We start from the raw sequence: 16,815 nt of genomic DNA on the forward strand, positions 1-16,815 counted from the left end.
CAATGAAACAGTATCCTGGAATGGGCTAAGTTCTCTACAGATGTGCACACGCAAAAAGTAACTTGCCTCGTAGCAACCCCTTTCCTCTCTGAAAGCATATCGTGTTTTCGGTAGAATTTAATCATTTTCTGCTTTCTTCCCCATGACTCAGTGTGGGTAACAATGCAGGAAACTTTGTGACAGAGAGAGGAATTGATCACAGTGGTCACACAGAATAAGAGTAAGTTCAGAAAAGAAAGGAACAGTCCTGTCAAATGTTTAAATGTTGTATGTGTTTTTAGTTCCTAGATGGGGAAAAATAAATGTTAATAATTCTGTCATGCACCTTGGGATTATGTTGCCTTGTGTCACTCTTTTACTTCCATAGGCATATGAATCTGATTAGAAGCAAGGTAGTTCAGCAGAAGCAAATGAAAGGTGAGCAATCTTTCCAGTAGATAAATGTCTCAATAAGTCAGTCTGACTTTTGTAGTTAGTTTAATATCTACTCTATACCAGCCAAACCAACCTTTTAGGTTTAATAGGACAGACTCGACTTTGTGAAAGTTGCAGTTCACTGGGCATTATTCCAAAAAGCATCTGTTTCCAGCACTGGAATGACTTTCAGGATCAAACCTTGTTTTGCATCTCTGGTTTTCACTAAGATTATACTGTATCCATTACCCTATCAAAACTAGGACCAAGTAAATGTGTCTTTTCTCTCTCCTCATTTAATCATCACTGATAAGAGTAATAGTTATAAGGGCAGTGCCCAGTGGCAAATCTTCACATTACACAGTACTACAAGAACTGTCTGAGCCTGACTTGAGAGATTTTATATAAAGTGTCATGTGAGAAGCATAAGAAGCAAAGTTATCTGTCTTCTGTGGCAGCCTACTATTTATAAACTAAACTACAGTGTAATTTTAAAGGTTATATATTTTAATCAAGATGCTGTATCCAGACTTTAGTAAACGATTAGACAGCTCAGCAAATTAAACCAGAAAGCTTCTTTGTTGTGAACTAGACTAAGGGCTTTGCTGTAGCCCACCCAAAACAGGAATATTTGTGTTTTCCCCTAAAGGTGAATTGTTAGACTTTAAGTTAACTTAATGCTGTGCAAATAATTAAAAAAAAAATAATTAATGAATATTTGGGATAATCCAGAAAGTGGAACAGCTGGCCATGTTTTTCTTCTTTTCATGTTCATCTCTTCTCAAATATTTGTGTTTCAGTGAGTAAAATTTTGTTTGTACAAATGTTCATGAGCATTGGAAGTTGAAATCTATTTCATAGTAAACCAAATCCATTTTGGATGAAATGGAATTAAAAGATTATTTGGTTTTCTGATTGAATTTGTCAGAAGGGTCTTTTCTGTCTTCCCCTACTCTCTGTCTCTCTTCCTTAGGTAGAATAGAGAGTAAATAAGGTCCATGAAGCCCACTTCCATGCTTTCCCAAGCACTGCCATTGCATGCTTCCATGTACCCACTCAATCAATACTCCATATAGCAAATAAATATTTCCAGTAATGAAATAACAACATCCATAATATTTTTCTTTTTTAGAATAATCACTGGAAACTCCATATAACTCAGATTTTTTTTTTAAAATTATTATTTATTTTTTTTAACAGTCCCATTGTGAAAAGGCTTTGGTAACCTTCCCTAGGTTAATTTTTATCCACCTTGATTGTGTTTAATCCACAGTATATCTGTTTATTTCAGACTGTCTTTGATATGCCTCTTCCCAGTCAGAACTATTTTGATGGACAGAGAGACATGGTGTTGGTTACAATTTGAACCTTGATCTTGAATATTTATAAAATGTTTAGAAGGATCTGTTTAATGAAATTTTTCCGTTTGCCACATATTTCCCTGTCCTTCTTGCTTCCTGTCATTTTGCATGCAGATGATATCTGTGTTCCAGTGACTTAGAGATATGAAGCAAAACAGTGCTGCTTAGAACCAAGCAAAGCATAATTGAAATGAACTCTGACAGAAGTTCTATAAGAAGATATTCTTTTAATGCCTATGGATGCATTCTCTGTAGAAGCTGGAGGAGAAAGCTCTGAGGGAGACTGGACTCCAAGTGACGTAACCACATACCCTTGCAACAAAAGAAAGCTAAGTGTTTCCTTTATGGATTCAAATTTACTTAGAATAAACCAAAATTTCTGTCGATTGATATTTCAAAAGCCCAGAAAGATATACCTTGGGAACATTTTGAAAGGAGTACCCTCCTCCCTGTACCTTTTTAATTCATTAACCTCAGTCCCTTAATTGCCTTTGGTTCACTCTCTTTCCTCTGTGAATGCACTTAAATATAATGAAGTCTATCACTGAGAAAAGGAAGAGCAGAAAAACATCCCAAGGTGACCCAATACAAACAGCCACATTAATTCTCTAAACACAATTTGCAAGCATGTCATAGGCCAAATGTTACTGACATCAGATCTCCAAATAATTATAGGCTGTAGTCAGATTCATAAAAATAAAAGTACGTTTGTGAACAATTCATTTTCTTAATTGTTTGCTTCATATAGCCTGTATGTGGGACAAGTGATATTAGGAAATGTATAGCTCTTTTTACTCAGATGAATGCTTTCAGTAGTAATGAGAAGACCTTGAGTGGTGGAGAACATGAGAAAACAGTATGCCTAAATTAAACATGAGAATGTTTTTTCATAGATTTAACAGTATTAAATCTATTACAATATTAATGTTTTGCTAAATTCTACACCTAATACAATATTTGTATTTCACTGAATTCTTTCCTTGACACCAATAATCAGGCATATAATTCTGAAGTCACGTCATTTGAAAGTACTCCAGTACATTCAGTTGAGTGTAATTTTTCTATTGTTTTTGCTTCATGGGGCTATCCAGCAAATGTTGCAGTCTCCTGCAGGCAAATGGCATTGTAACAGGTGTCATAGATTTTGATATACCTAAAATACTTTAGATAATCCACATTTAAAATAAACAAACCCAAACCAATTAAAAGTCTGTATAACTCCTAACTACACCTACATTATTCAAACTGTTTCTTTATTCAAATAACATTTAATATGCACATCTGGAAAACAACAGAGGGGCTAGCGAAATTGATTGCAAATCTAATATTCCTGTAGTCAGCACTGCCTTGAGGTAAAAAGCAGTTAATGTGTTAGAATCAGACAGCTCTTCTAGCAGCATCTCCAGCATCTCTAACTCTGTGTTATGAAGTACTGAAGTGCATTTTTAAATGCTTTGCAAAAACAAGCTATTAGTGTTGTGCTGTGTGGAAGACCAAAGGAATAGTCCGAATTTGTCTTTATTCTGAAAAATTCCTGAGAATTATTCTGGAGTTCCTTGGGTGAGAACCTCTCTCAATCTCAGCTCTACGAATGCATCCAGCCCCAGAGACCAGCAATGCATGGACTCCCAACTGCCATGTTTTTGCTAAGAGGGTGTGAGTGACTTAAGGTTAAGATGCAAAATCTTTTCACAGGTAATGAAAATCTCTGTTGAAGAGAAGTACAATTTTGGGCACTGGCCTTATGAATGAGATATTCATCTAAGTCTGTTTAGGATGCAGCTGTAGAAAAGACAGCCTTAAACATTACTTCATATCTCTGTATTACCTGTGCTGTTGTTGTCGTTGTTCTTTTTTTTTTTGTTTGTTTGTTTGTTTTTAAATGTTGCACAATGATGAGGAAGTTTCATGACATTTTATGTATTGCCAATATTTTTATGCATAATAAGTGCTAGTTCAGCTTGTGGATTGATTCATTTTCTATTCTTTCCTGAGCAAGCGGCCTTGCTAGGAAACTTTATTAGTTTTCTTGGATGGGAAATAATTTTACTTACATCTTTTCCAGGACTTATGGACAGGGTGGGACAGGAGAAAACACAGAAATAGCATGGTCTATGGAGGGAAAATGTTTTGTTACTTTAAAAGCAGTGAACAACAAGAAAGACTGAAAATGTAATATGACTGGTCTGTCATGGTCTAGTTTGTGGTTGGTTGGTTTGTTTGTTTGTTTCTTGTTTGATTCTAAGGAGTAAAGTGCACAGCTCCTAATGAAAGCCTGCTGGGTTTAGGCACCCTTAAGTCTTAGCCTTCATTTTATCTTTTGGAATTAGAAAGTGGATGTGTGTAGCAGATGTTCCCAGAATGCTTTGCCTCATTGTAATTCCTACAATACTCAGTTCCTTATCTTTAACCCATTTCTGAAATCGATGGTGTCAAGCCTCTCTGGCTTCACATAATCTAATATGTTTTAAAAAATGATTTTTCTAGCCATCTTATTCTTTCTGCCTCACTTCTGCATCTTCCATCGACTTTAATTAAGCTTTCCTAAGGCTTGTGACCTTGGTGAGCTTTTAAAAATAAAGTGAACTGTGTTGCAAGGTGATTTTTTTCAATCTTTTTGTAGCCCTGCTGGAAATTTGCTTTGTGTGGTGTTTGAAAATATAGGCTGTTCTTCTGGGATCATCATATGTGCATGAAGTGGTAACACTGAGAAACCTCAGTCTGCTCATTACTATGTAGTAGTAAATAGCTCATTTCTCTATAATTTATGGTTTGCCTTTTCTACCTCTTTAGGTCCTAACTATACACAATTGTTTTTAAGAGAATAAGTTCTTTCAGGCAGACAGTTTTGAAAGAGAACCTTTAAAAATAGGTTACAGTGCAAAAGACTAGAAGAAATGCCACACAGAGACCCTCAGCATGCTTTTTACCTTCCTTACCATTTATTTTTTTCCCCTAATAAAATCCTAGAATAAATGGGAAGAATTACATCACTCTTCCTAATTCTATTTATAATTACATTGGGCTGGCTCTGTCAGTCATCTGAATAGGAGAATCTTGTCCTGATTTTCACTGCTACTGAATCTACATATAAATGCATACTGTTGTATTCTGGAAGGTTGAACACAAAACAACCCTCGACTTTTAGGTGTTAGGTCTATGGATAGTTTTACATACAGAATGGACAAATAGGGCTAAAAATTTAAAGGATTTTTTGTTTGCTAGTTTATTCTATTTTTTTCTTGCTTTGAATAAGATTTTTCTTGTTTAGTTTCCATGCCTTGTGAATAGCATGAAATCTACAACCCTGTGCAGAACTTGATGCAGCTTTTTATCTGCTAGCCATTGCTGAGACTTCTGCTCCTGCATTCATTGCTGAGCTGGAGGAGTAGGCAGTGTGTGGGACCTGCCCATTGCTCACCCTTTAGTGAAAATCGCTTGATGCTAAAGCAGCCACTTTGTTTGAGTAAACAAAGACAGTATTAGCTGGAACTGAACACACAGAGCAAACCCACAGTAGAAAAAAAGGCTTTTATAGACCTTATATAATAGAGTAAATAACACAAGATAAATCTTAGTAAAAGCTGTCATTTTAGTATTAGGCTGAAGTAAACATTGGGATGAAGACTACGGTGTACCTTAGCCTAATGACCTGTAGCCAAAGAAGCACTTATTTGCTTTTGCTAAGAATATATTATGGGCTAGTCAGAACTTTTTAAGGCAGTAAGTGCCTTCCTTTTGAAAAAACCAAACAAACAAAAACAAAAAAAACCCAATCTCTTGTGAGATTATGCTTAGTGTTAGTAAAGACTAACCTTGAATTAAGCATGACCATCTGAAAAGCTGCTAAATTTAGCACTCCATAGGGAAATGTTTCATTTAAAACTCTTCTAATTAACAGTACTCCTCAAATCATACACTAGTGTGATGTCACTTTCCATTTCAGCAGGACTTTAAATGTGAACAACATCAGATTTTTGTTACTTAGATTCCCTAATAAATTCCTCAGCAAAGTGCATCACCTCCCTGCAGCAACACTGGTATTCTCCTTTGAGAACTCTAAGTGATGCCTCCATTCAGCAAAGTGTGATTCCTTTCTAACACAACTACAACGATTTTGACATGCAAGAGCTCTATGCAGGTGTGTGCTCTGCTACCAATGAACTCGATGTCTCAACCATATTACGGCAGAGCTCTTTGTAGACACAGCCTCACTGCACAGGAGAGAATGAGTCACCACCATGAAATTAGGTGTGTGACTTCATCAAGTGCTAGATCAAGGCCTCACCCTGATTTTAAAGAGCATTGATTTAGTCATTTAGGTCAAATTTAATGTAAGATATTAATCATGCTGTAAAATTATTAACAGCAATGCCTTGCCATCTATGAAAAGGGAATGTTTCAAACAGCTATGACATTAAAGTCACACCACCTTTCTTTTCTTTTTATAATGTTAGAAAAAAATGCTGACAGCAGACAGGCTGCAAATTATTTTCCATGTGCATTTTTTTTTCTTCCCCATGTGAAGCACTTCTTGGTGCATAAAATAATGTTTGAATGTGTAAGACTGCAAGCCTTGAGACTTTGAAATAGACTTATGTTGAAAGACTGGAGAGGATGAAGGGCCACTTCTCAGAAAAGCTCGGACATTCATCCTGAACTCCATATGGTAGATGCTTCAGAAGGCTTTAAAGAATGTATCAGTGTTGCTCTGGATTCATCATCTCCTCTAATGTGAATATTTGACAAAATGGAGACTCTTGATACTAAGTTCTCACTCTGGTATACTGACCTTAAACATGGGGAAAATAGTCCTGGGATTCTGAAGCAACTCATGACAGTGCATGAATTCAAACTGATGCAAGCATGTTCAAGAACAACACAAATTTGCTTTAATAGTCTGTCTGATTAATATCTGTAACTGCAGAAAAGGGGCTCTGTATCTAGATTCCCAGGGATGCATATCTGTTATGCTACAATAAGTTTGGAGACAAAGTACACAAAGCCTCTTTGAAAGAAATTTATTCTTCAGCATTTTCTGTTTTTCTCTTTGACTCCACAGATGTCACGATCAACTTGCCACATCTATATTTCTTTGAAGAAATAGTTATCACTGTCAGATGAATACGTGCGTTTCATGAGTATTTATACATGCCGTACATTATCACTGTGTAACACATCTTCAGTATCTTCAGTCATTACTGCAGATATTTGCAGAATATCTGGATTTTTTTTAATTTTTTTTTTTTTTTTAATTGCAATCAGTCACCTCTGACCAAAATATCCAAGAAGCACCATGTTGCTGGAAGTTCTTCCATCCTCCTCTATATGAAACATTGAGTGGGTGGAGAGTAACCAGCTGGGGAGACCAAAATGAGGGACAAAGCAAGGAGAGATTCTCAAAGAACAGAAGGTGAATAGTTAGGATATGGTGAAGTGCTGCTAAGTACAGAGGGCTATAATTACCCAAGCTGTAACAGCAGAGTCAAGTTCCTGCAGCATATCCTGCAGTTATTTTATTTGTATTCAGTTCATGACCGAAGACCTTGACAGTGATGAGTTCAGTTATGGTAGGCATTGGACAAATGCATGCCATTCATGCAATTCCTGAACAATGTATAACCTAAACAACACAGCTGTTGGGTTATCCCGTTTTATACTTGTCATTAGCAGAAAAGTGCCTAAACAGCTTTAGGGATCTGTTTTAGGATGACTATCAAGGTCATATGGACATTCAGGGGCCACTCAGAACTGAGCTCATGGGCCCTATCAATAGTCTCATGCCTGATATATTTGCTGGAGTAAAGGCATCGCTGTAACTCCTCTCATTCCTAAAAGAGTGTGAAAAGGGAAGGGCAGCTTTCACTTGTTGACATTGTAACAGCACATTAATTTTAAATCCTTAAAGGTGGAACAGTGTTTAGAAAATACTTAAGTACTGTTTATAAGTAGGTGATGACAAACAGACAACTTTCTTCCCAGTAGTGCTTCTCTGTGTTTTGATTCCTGGGCACACTCTAAAGATGTATTTTAAATTTTCTTTACAACCAGTACAACTGTCAACTGCTTTTAGTGGGGAGGACTGCAACTCCTGAATTTGCTGATGAACTGTCTGAGAATGAGCTTTTATCTCTTACAGTAATCATATGCATTTAAAAGATACAAGGGAAGCAAAATTGCTTAATGTGTCAAAAAGAACAATATCTGTGTAGGAAAATGCCAGTCATTGTAATATTATTAAACCTCAACCCCCTATCAGCCCTGCCAGTGGGGCAGAGGAGTTGTAAAATGAATCCTAAGACAGATTTGTCTTGGAACATAAATACTACCAATAAGCATCATTGTTACAGAGTTATTTAAATCTGAAGAGATTTCTTCCCGAATATTCTCCATAAGCTCACAGGCATCTTCTTTTTCATCTTATTGTTTCTCTTGTTATTTATGTAAGACAAAAAGAAATGCACTTGAGTGTATTGTTGAATCAGATAAAGGAATAATGCTTAGCTGTCCTAGAGTGATTAGTCAGCTATGTATAAAGTAATGTCAGTCCAGTGGGCCACTCAAGTCTTTCCTCATTTATTCAGTCGCTGCTGGCTTTAGCTGGTCTGAAAACCCTGGTGGTTTTTCATATGGTTTTACTTTTTGTGTGTATGTTGAGGGTACCAGGGTTGCTGTTTTTTTTTGGTTTTTTTTGTTTTTTTTGTTTTTTCTGTTTGTTTGTCTGTATGATTTTTGATGAAGTTCTGTTCTTCCTGTCCCCAGACAACACGAACCAGTTGCCAACTCATACTGCTATTTATTGTTTCAGTTAAGGCCAAAGATCATCTCTCCAGAGGCTCTTGGGGCAAATTTATCTTACTGATGTTAGAGGATGTTAAGAAGGTAACCTGTTTATGACAGAACTTTCCTCTTTAAATTTCTGCTGCTGCTCTTTTAAGTACTGCTACAATTACATTAAATACAATGAGTGGGTGTACTTGATCTCCCATCCCTGACTTACTTCACTCACTTTTTCTTTTGGCTTCCAACTCTCACTGTGACGGTAGTTTAGATCAGTTAAATATGTATTTCAGTCTGCTCAGTAAGGAATATATGTCCCTTCCATAGAAAATCTGTCACATGTAAGAAAGAATTTGAACCAGTGTATTTCTCTAAGATTTGATGCTTTCTTCAATGCAGTTCTATCCAGACTACGTTTTCTGTGCAAGGAGGATGTCTTGGTAAACAAGAATTTCTTGCTCAAATATACTGTGTTTTTAGTGTGTGTTTGGTGGGTTGTTTTTTTTTTTGTTGTTGTTGTTGTTGTTTTTGTGTGTGTGTGTGTCAGTTTGTTAATGCAAGTAGGTGTATTGGGTCATGGAATTTTCTCATTTCACAAACCTGAAAGGAAACTCAAGCTGTCAAAATGCAATAGAAATGCAAGACAGGCAGTCTTCTCATATGAGTGGGAATTGAGGTGCACTGACTGATTGCATCCGAAGAGGCAATGTATACTGCTTAATGCTTTTGAAGGCTGACCATTTGAGATCTGTCCTTCAAGGTTACATTTTTTTTTGTTCCTGCTCCAATTACACTTGCTTAAGAGAGAGGGGAAGTAAAAAGACAGAACAAATGGCCCATAACAGGTTTCTGGTTGATAGCACAGATTCAGGGGATCTTGTTATAGTGAACAGATATTACTTTCCAATAGTTCTGCAATAAAATTTCGCTGTCAGCAAGAATCTATATTTTTACTGAAAAATAAACCAAGATTGTTTAGCCAGATGTATTACAATAAACCTTGGAGTGTAACTTGGGAAGAACACATGGCTAGTAAAGAAACAAGTCTGTAAGATAAATGTATTTATTGCCAGTTGGTATAGCGCAGGTTTTTATGTACTGCATCAACTTAAATTTTATGTAAAAACAACAAGAACAACAAAGCACTTTTAAAGTAGTAATTTAAAAAAAAAAAAAAAGACAGAGAAAGAGAAAAAAGAGAGGAGGTGAACTGATTAGTCTATGCTAATAAGTTGAGATCTGTCTTGCTGCAGGCATGTTTAACATTGGAGAACGACAGTGCAGTTGTGCAGTCAATGGAGTTGTGAAGTTAATGTGCATTTCCAGAGCTGTAGAAAAATAAAATATATGATCACTCCCTAAAGCGATTAGTTTTAAACTGACTGATATGGTTACTACATTTTCTATTAGATACAAATCTCAGAGATAAAATTAGCCTAATTTGTCACAGTTTTTAAGATTTGGGGATTTTGTACACAACTTTGAGTTTCTACATAAATCATCTACTACATATCTAAACACAGTACATAATTTTCTCCTCTCTTTCTTTCCTTTAGTGTAGTATGAGTTCAGTACTTCTCCAACAAGTGCAAGACTTTAATTTTTTATTTTTTTTTTTCCCTTTCTGAAAATTCTGGCCACTCCAGTCAGTCATCGGAGAGTATCAAGGCAGCTGGTTCCAAAGTAAGTTGCACATTTTGCCTGTGTGCTGATTTTTTTTATTTTTTTTTTAATCTTCTCTTCTCTTCTCTTCTCTTCTCTTCTCTTCTCTTCTCTTCTCTTCTCTTCTCTTCTCTTCTCTTCTCTTCTCTCTCTTCTCTTTCCTCCCCTCCTCTCCCCTCCCCTCCCCTCCCCTTCCCTCCCTTTCCCCTCCCACTCCCCCCTCCCCCTTAGTACTATGTACTAAGACAGGAAAGCAAAATGGCCTTGCTCCAATCTCTCAGCAACAACCAAAACATTGGTGTGCTGTTAGCACTGTCTCAACAGAAAACAGAACAGTAAGTTAAAGGCAAATCCATTCATGCAGTGACCAAGCAAGGGAGTTATCTTAACTGGCACTGTGCTCTGGATGCTGCTACAAATGAAGTGAGATGCTAGCAACAAAGCTATTCCCATTAATCATCTTAATGATGATACTGGCGATGATGATTCTCATCATGAAAGCGATTGCCTGCATTCAAAAGGTCTAAACCTGCTTTTATTGAGTTCAGAAGCAGCTCTGACAAGGGTTGAAGTTAGCTGGTAACATTAGTTGGTATTCGCAGTATAGCACAAGTAAGTACACTTTTATACACCCCTCGCACCCCCCTCCTTCTTTCCCATTTTAAAGCACCAATTAATTTCAGCAATTACTCTTCCTCCTTTTTAGTTTATTGCTTGGATACCACTAAGGCCACCTTTGCACCAGTGTTGCAGTAGCAGTATCAGTTTAATTAGAAGCTTTCTGTATGACTCCCACAAACCCAACTGATTACTGACATGGGGAAAATACTGGAGCAAGAAAGTTATATGAGGATAGAAGTGAGGGAGACTTTTAAGGCTAGAGCTTCATAAAGGAGTATTTGCAGAGACATCTAAAGATGCCAGTCCTATTGAGCAAAACTGACTTATAAGTAGGCTACAAATATTCAGCCTTTGAACTGCTTCAGCATCATTTTCAGTGAGTTCATATCCCTGTGCAGAGGCAGTCATGCATCCGTTCAGCTCATGCCCAGAGAAGATCAGTCTCTGTACTGTTATATGTGTACAGGGGTGGCCTTGCCACAAACTGGATGAGAAACATCACATTTCAGTTTGAATCAAACTTCACACCACTGCAGCTTCCTGGTTGGATCTGGCTTGCTTCTAATTGATTTCGAGAATATACTGCTAGAATTAGTTCCCACTGGGAAATGAGTTCTGCTGACTGATCTCATTGGTCAGAGTAAAATAATGTGCAGTATAAAATATATGTAGTGTGAAAAGCTACAAAGCAATTAAAGAACAAGGGTGTTTTCAATGAAAACCAGCAGAGAAGAAATATTTATCTTCTGTCATTTTTCATAAAATTGAATATGCTGTAATTGAGATTTTTTTTAATTTGCTGTTTTATGAAGTAAATTGTATAACATTAATTTATTTTTAACTCATGTTTAAATCTTTTTTAATTAAAAAAAAAAAAAAGACTGGACAGGCAAGTAGCTGAAAATCTTGCTCATGGTAGTTGGAGAGCCATATGAAAGTCTTCATTACGGACAGCATTCAGTTTGGATAAAAATCTAGGCATGCCAGTATTTTCACATGTATGTGAAAAGGCACCTAAGGTCAGAGTAGACCATTCTGATCAGAGCTTGATCTCCTGTCTACAACATGTATCACAAAACCCTAAGAAGATTATATTTTCATCTCGCTGTATTCAGATCACCTTGACCAGCTTAATGTGAATATTCAAGATCTGTGACGCTGCAGGAAAATATGCTGTAATTTAGAAACTATATCCATCAAGTCAGACGGTTAATTAGTCTGAGTTTAATGTGATATTTTCAGTAGAATCAATCAACATAGCATTGCTGTTCTTTAGTACATATGCTTCATACTCGTCCTATGTGTTTAAGAACATCTTGAGAATGGCTTATGCTGACCTAATTATTACAGTGGAAAAATTCACCATTCCAAATATGTTTGTTTTGCTTATTTTGGATTTTTCACTTGAGACCCATACAGGTCAAACACATCTATCATGAGACTCCTGTTCTCTTCAAAGACATGAAATCTATATAGGTCGCTCTGAAATTAGTGCCTTCTATTAATTTCCATGGAAACTACAACAGATTAAAAAGTATAATAACACTCTTTGGTGGAGAAAATTCTTAACTACAAAATGTTATTTTTCAATGTAGTTACCACCATTAGCTATGCATTGCTTGCAATGAACAATTGTGTGCATGCCACACTTAACAAAATGTGCATGGCTGTCTAGAACATGGCTTGCCATTCGTATTGCTGTCACCACTGCTGAAATGCACCACTTACTGCCTCACCGTGCACACATCCACTGTTCAGCCTTCAGAAACTTTCAAGAAGTATTGCTGAATGTCAGTGATTGCTGTTTTTTCTGCATGGAGGAATTCAATAACACGTCAATGACACTTCCATGTTAGATGCCTTTTTGTCAGACTGTCCCTCTCTGCCATTTGTCACATAGCAACAAAATATAATGGAATATTGGTGGAAAGGTTCAACCTGTGTTACCATACCACCAACATATGACTCTGATATCACAGGCCAACATAAGAAAATAGGAGACATCACTTCTAGAGCAGCCATCATGCATAAAATGCATAACCAAATACTAATTTTTGGCATGAAAAAGAGGGTAAGGAAGTAATAATTACCAATATCTTTCTTGTACTTTTTCCTTCTTGTTTCCTGGAAGTAAAATCAATCAGAGAAGAATAATTTTACACGAGGCATAGATTAAATATATTGACTAGATGATGAATTGCAGCTAAGATCCTCTCACTCGATCAGTTTCTGAAGCCAATTCTACTACTACTTGTTCTTTTAAAATTTTATTTAGATCATTATATTTTAGAATTTCCTATCTGAAAACCATTTTAGGAAACATCTGTGAAGAATGCTATATTAAGTCAGATGAGGGAGGAGGACATTCTTTTTTTCTTGACTGTTTAGCATTCTGTCAGTGGTTTACAGGCTGGTCTTGCCCAGTTCCGTGACTAGTGAGGCGGAGGGATTTCGTGAAATCTGTGCCTCTGGAAAAGGGAAACAGGGGGCCCCAAAATAATTAAAAACAGTGGCAACGATCTGAGGAGAAACAAACTAATTTACTAAATATGGTATCATTATACAAGATAACACAGTATAATACGATATAATTAGAATTAAAGATAATAAATCAAATATAATGAAAGAGTACCTGAGAGCTGCAGGTCTAACAGTAACACTGAAGTGATGTGCATAGTCGGGACAGGCAGCAACGAGGAGAGATGAAGGAAAAGAGCGATGAAGAGAAAAGCTGGATCGGGAGACCTTGCCAGGAGTTCTATCTCCTCTCTGACCGCAAAACCCCCTGGGTAATGTAGTTCTTCTTCTCTTCTGGACAGGTACTGGAGCATTAACACTTTAACTCCCAGTGCATTACATGATGTTATGATGAGGAATACCAGTAACCAAAAATCATAAAACCATGACACTCTGCTTAGTCTTCAATGTTCCAAGTGTGGGAAAATATAATTTAGACAATTTGTGTGTGTGTGTGTGTGTGTGCGCATGTGTTTTGTTTGTTCATTTGTTTTGCTTTTTACCATTCAAGACTAATGTGGGAGCTTGTCTGTACTGGAAGATGACATAATGGTGAAGTGCCCTTGGCTAAAAGCTGTGGTATATAAACAGATAGTTGAGTTACCTCTTGGTCAAGCTCAGACACCTGAGGAAAAGTGACAGGCTAGCTTTGACAGTGTCAGAAAGGATTGATGGCTTTTATGTCTACTTAGGGCCTACAGCAGGGATGACCTAGTTAACAAGAGTGCCTAAGTTTAACCACATTAGCACATCACATCTGTGTGAGGAAAACAAGCAGATCCGCCTGAACTAATCATATTAACTCTGTTGACAGTCTTCACTGTACCGTGAGGGTTTTTCAGCTTTGTCACTTTGCCAGTGGGGTTGCATGTGGGGCTCGCGATAGCGTGAATCAGGCTCTCTTTGGGCTTGTCAAGAGTGTGGTAGATTACTCTTGCAATTTCCTCTTTCAGCTGTACTTGCAGAGAACTTCTCCAACAGCTAGATGCTATTTTTAAGCAGCCACAAGGAACTGATTTATCTGTCAGTATAGGAGAATATGCTTTGCAAAGCAGTAAGCTACATATCTGGGTCACACACAGTATCACATGAGGAAACTATGTTCAGTTCCATCACGAATTAGGCAGTTATCAAGTGTTGTTTTTTGGCAAAGAAAAAAGAATCCCAAAACAGTAGGGAAAGAGCGTTCGTTGGGTTAAAAGTCATTGTATGATACGCTAGACAACCATACTTTGAAGAATACCTTTAGAATTAAAGAAATTATTCCATTATTTTTAATGATAAAAGAAAAGTGTGCAGTTATTCATTGATTGAAGCTTTGTTATGAACACAAATGACAGGACTAGGTACCCTAAGTCCTTCCCTAAGCCACGCTGGCTTACATATATGATTAGTATAATTTCAAAAGTATTTGGACATGGGATTGAGAGAGAATTAGCTTTCTCTGTGGTAGAAAAGCAATCTTTGCATCTTTGGTGAGGTCTGAGAAAGGCAAGCTTGTTTGTTCTGTCATGTGTCTTGAATAACTTCACAGTAAAATGAATTTGCAAAGCATTGGCTGTATGATCTCACAAAAAGAACAGTGTCCTTCAGCTTTCCCTAAGTTTATGATGTTAGGCTTGGAATGTTTTGTTGGTGCAGCAGAGAGAGGTCTTGTTTGGGGACTGGTTCTGGCTGTCACAGGAACTTCAGCATCAGATCAGCTGCTGTCAGCTCCATGTTGGCAGATCATTTGATGAAAACCAGAAAGATTTACCCTCCACTCTGCAGCGTTCAGTAACCTGTGTGGTACTGCCAATGGGTGGTAGTGTTTGTGATAAATGAAATAATATATTTTATATCTTCAGCAACAGTTTCTACATCATTGCACAGCAAGCAGACAAAATACGCTTTCTAAGACTTTGTAGGAAGTGAAGAATAAAGACATGAACATGGAATAGATTTTAAAAATTAACAAATGAACAGTAAATCAATTCATTTGTTGCAAATATAAAAATTTAGCTTTCAAGGAGGCTGCTGCATACAGGAATGACCAAGTCAACTCTGATTCATTTGCCTGATACAATATATTTTTAAGGTTTTGACAGCATAACCCTTTAATGGTGATAAATAATTATTCCTAGGCAGTCCAGACATCTCAGAAACAAGTCTAGGTCAGGATCAATCAGTACTGCTGAATTCTTCTAAAGCAGTTTCTGGTAAACTCCATTATGATGGTATTCCTAAATTAAAGTTTTAAGTTAGTGGTTTTTAAATGACAATGTATGAGTGAAAGAAGAAAAATCTCTCTTTTCTTTGCTGAGGACTTGTTGATCAGGGAGTTTTTGATGTGGATAGACTGGGATAAGAAGGTGAGGTAGTGCTGGTAAAGCTTTGGCAGAAAGTAAAGAAATACAAACCAGAAGCAGAGGGAACTCATGACTTTACTTTTCTGGACCTTGCTACAGCATGGGAGTAGTGGCAGCATTGGCATGGTCCGAACACAACTACCTATCTGAAAACAGAGGGCCAAATCAGGGGATGCTGAGATCCTGAGTCTGATGAAGTCCCATCATTGTGATATGTTTGCCCATCATGGCAGGGCTGGTGTATTACAGACACCACATGCCTCAGAAGAATACGGAGCTGTCTAATTAGAAGCTCTCTAACAGGCAGGTAGAAAAGGAACAGAGTGATGTAAGAAAAATGTGTAAGAAATTCCCTTTTTTCCCCTCTCCTGGTCAATCTAACTACATTCTTGTTCAAAAGAGCACAGTGTTTTATTGTGTCAAGCTTCTTGGTTCAAAAGACATTTGTTAACCATCACTATGCATTTTATTATATCTACCTTTATAATGAAGTATTTGACTGAACTAAGGCTCTGGTTGTTTTTTGTGGGTTTTGTTTTGTTTTGTTTTGTTTTGTTTTGTAAGACCTATCTTTCTGAATCTTAGCCAAGTTTTTTTTAACACTATTTAATTCTGTGAGGGTTTGTTGTCTGTTTCCTTCAAATAGCGAACATATTAAGCTGAACTGATGTGTGCCTTATGTTATTTATCTGAATACTATACAAGAATGTACTTCTTGAGATACCAATTAGAATCTCATGTTTTGCAAAGTTAAAAGATACAGTCTTGTTCTGTCATTCCAAATGCACCTACACAGTACTATTTGTGCTTGCTGGATTGAGAAGACAGTATCTGGTTTACATGGTTTTGAATAACTTCCGAAGTAATGGGATTCAGTTTGTTCTCTTTCTGAGTTTTGCATGCCAGGAGAATTAATATGGTTACATGAGGAAATTCTAATCCAGGCATCTGTCATGAAATACATGGAATACAGTATGTCATTTGTGTTTTGATAATTTGATAATGAATAATCATACTTTAATTTGAAAGTAAAACTATTTTACATTTTTCATTTGTGGAGAACTAGGAGCAGGGCTATGATTAGATAAAAAGGAAATAATGTAACATTACTA

The 16,815-nt window shown here is 36.9% G+C and overlaps 1 long non-coding RNA gene across 1 annotated transcript in view; it reads left to right on the forward strand.

Moving 5' to 3' along the window:
• Positions 1-1,897: 1,897 nt before the first annotated feature.
• LOC107322263 overlaps positions 1,898-16,815 on the forward strand; it is a 30,230-nt gene continuing 15,312 nt past the window's right edge. The window contains exons 1-2 of the long non-coding RNA XR_001558877.2: positions 1,898-8,657; positions 10,202-10,238. This is a non-coding gene — a long non-coding RNA (uncharacterized LOC107322263). The remainder of the gene's footprint in view (positions 8,658-10,201; positions 10,239-16,815) is intronic.

Source organism: Coturnix japonica, chromosome 1 (assembly GCF_001577835.2).
Source record: "Coturnix japonica isolate 7356 chromosome 1, Coturnix japonica 2.1, whole genome shotgun sequence".
Lineage (NCBI taxonomy): Eukaryota > Metazoa > Chordata > Aves > Galliformes > Phasianidae > Coturnix > Coturnix japonica.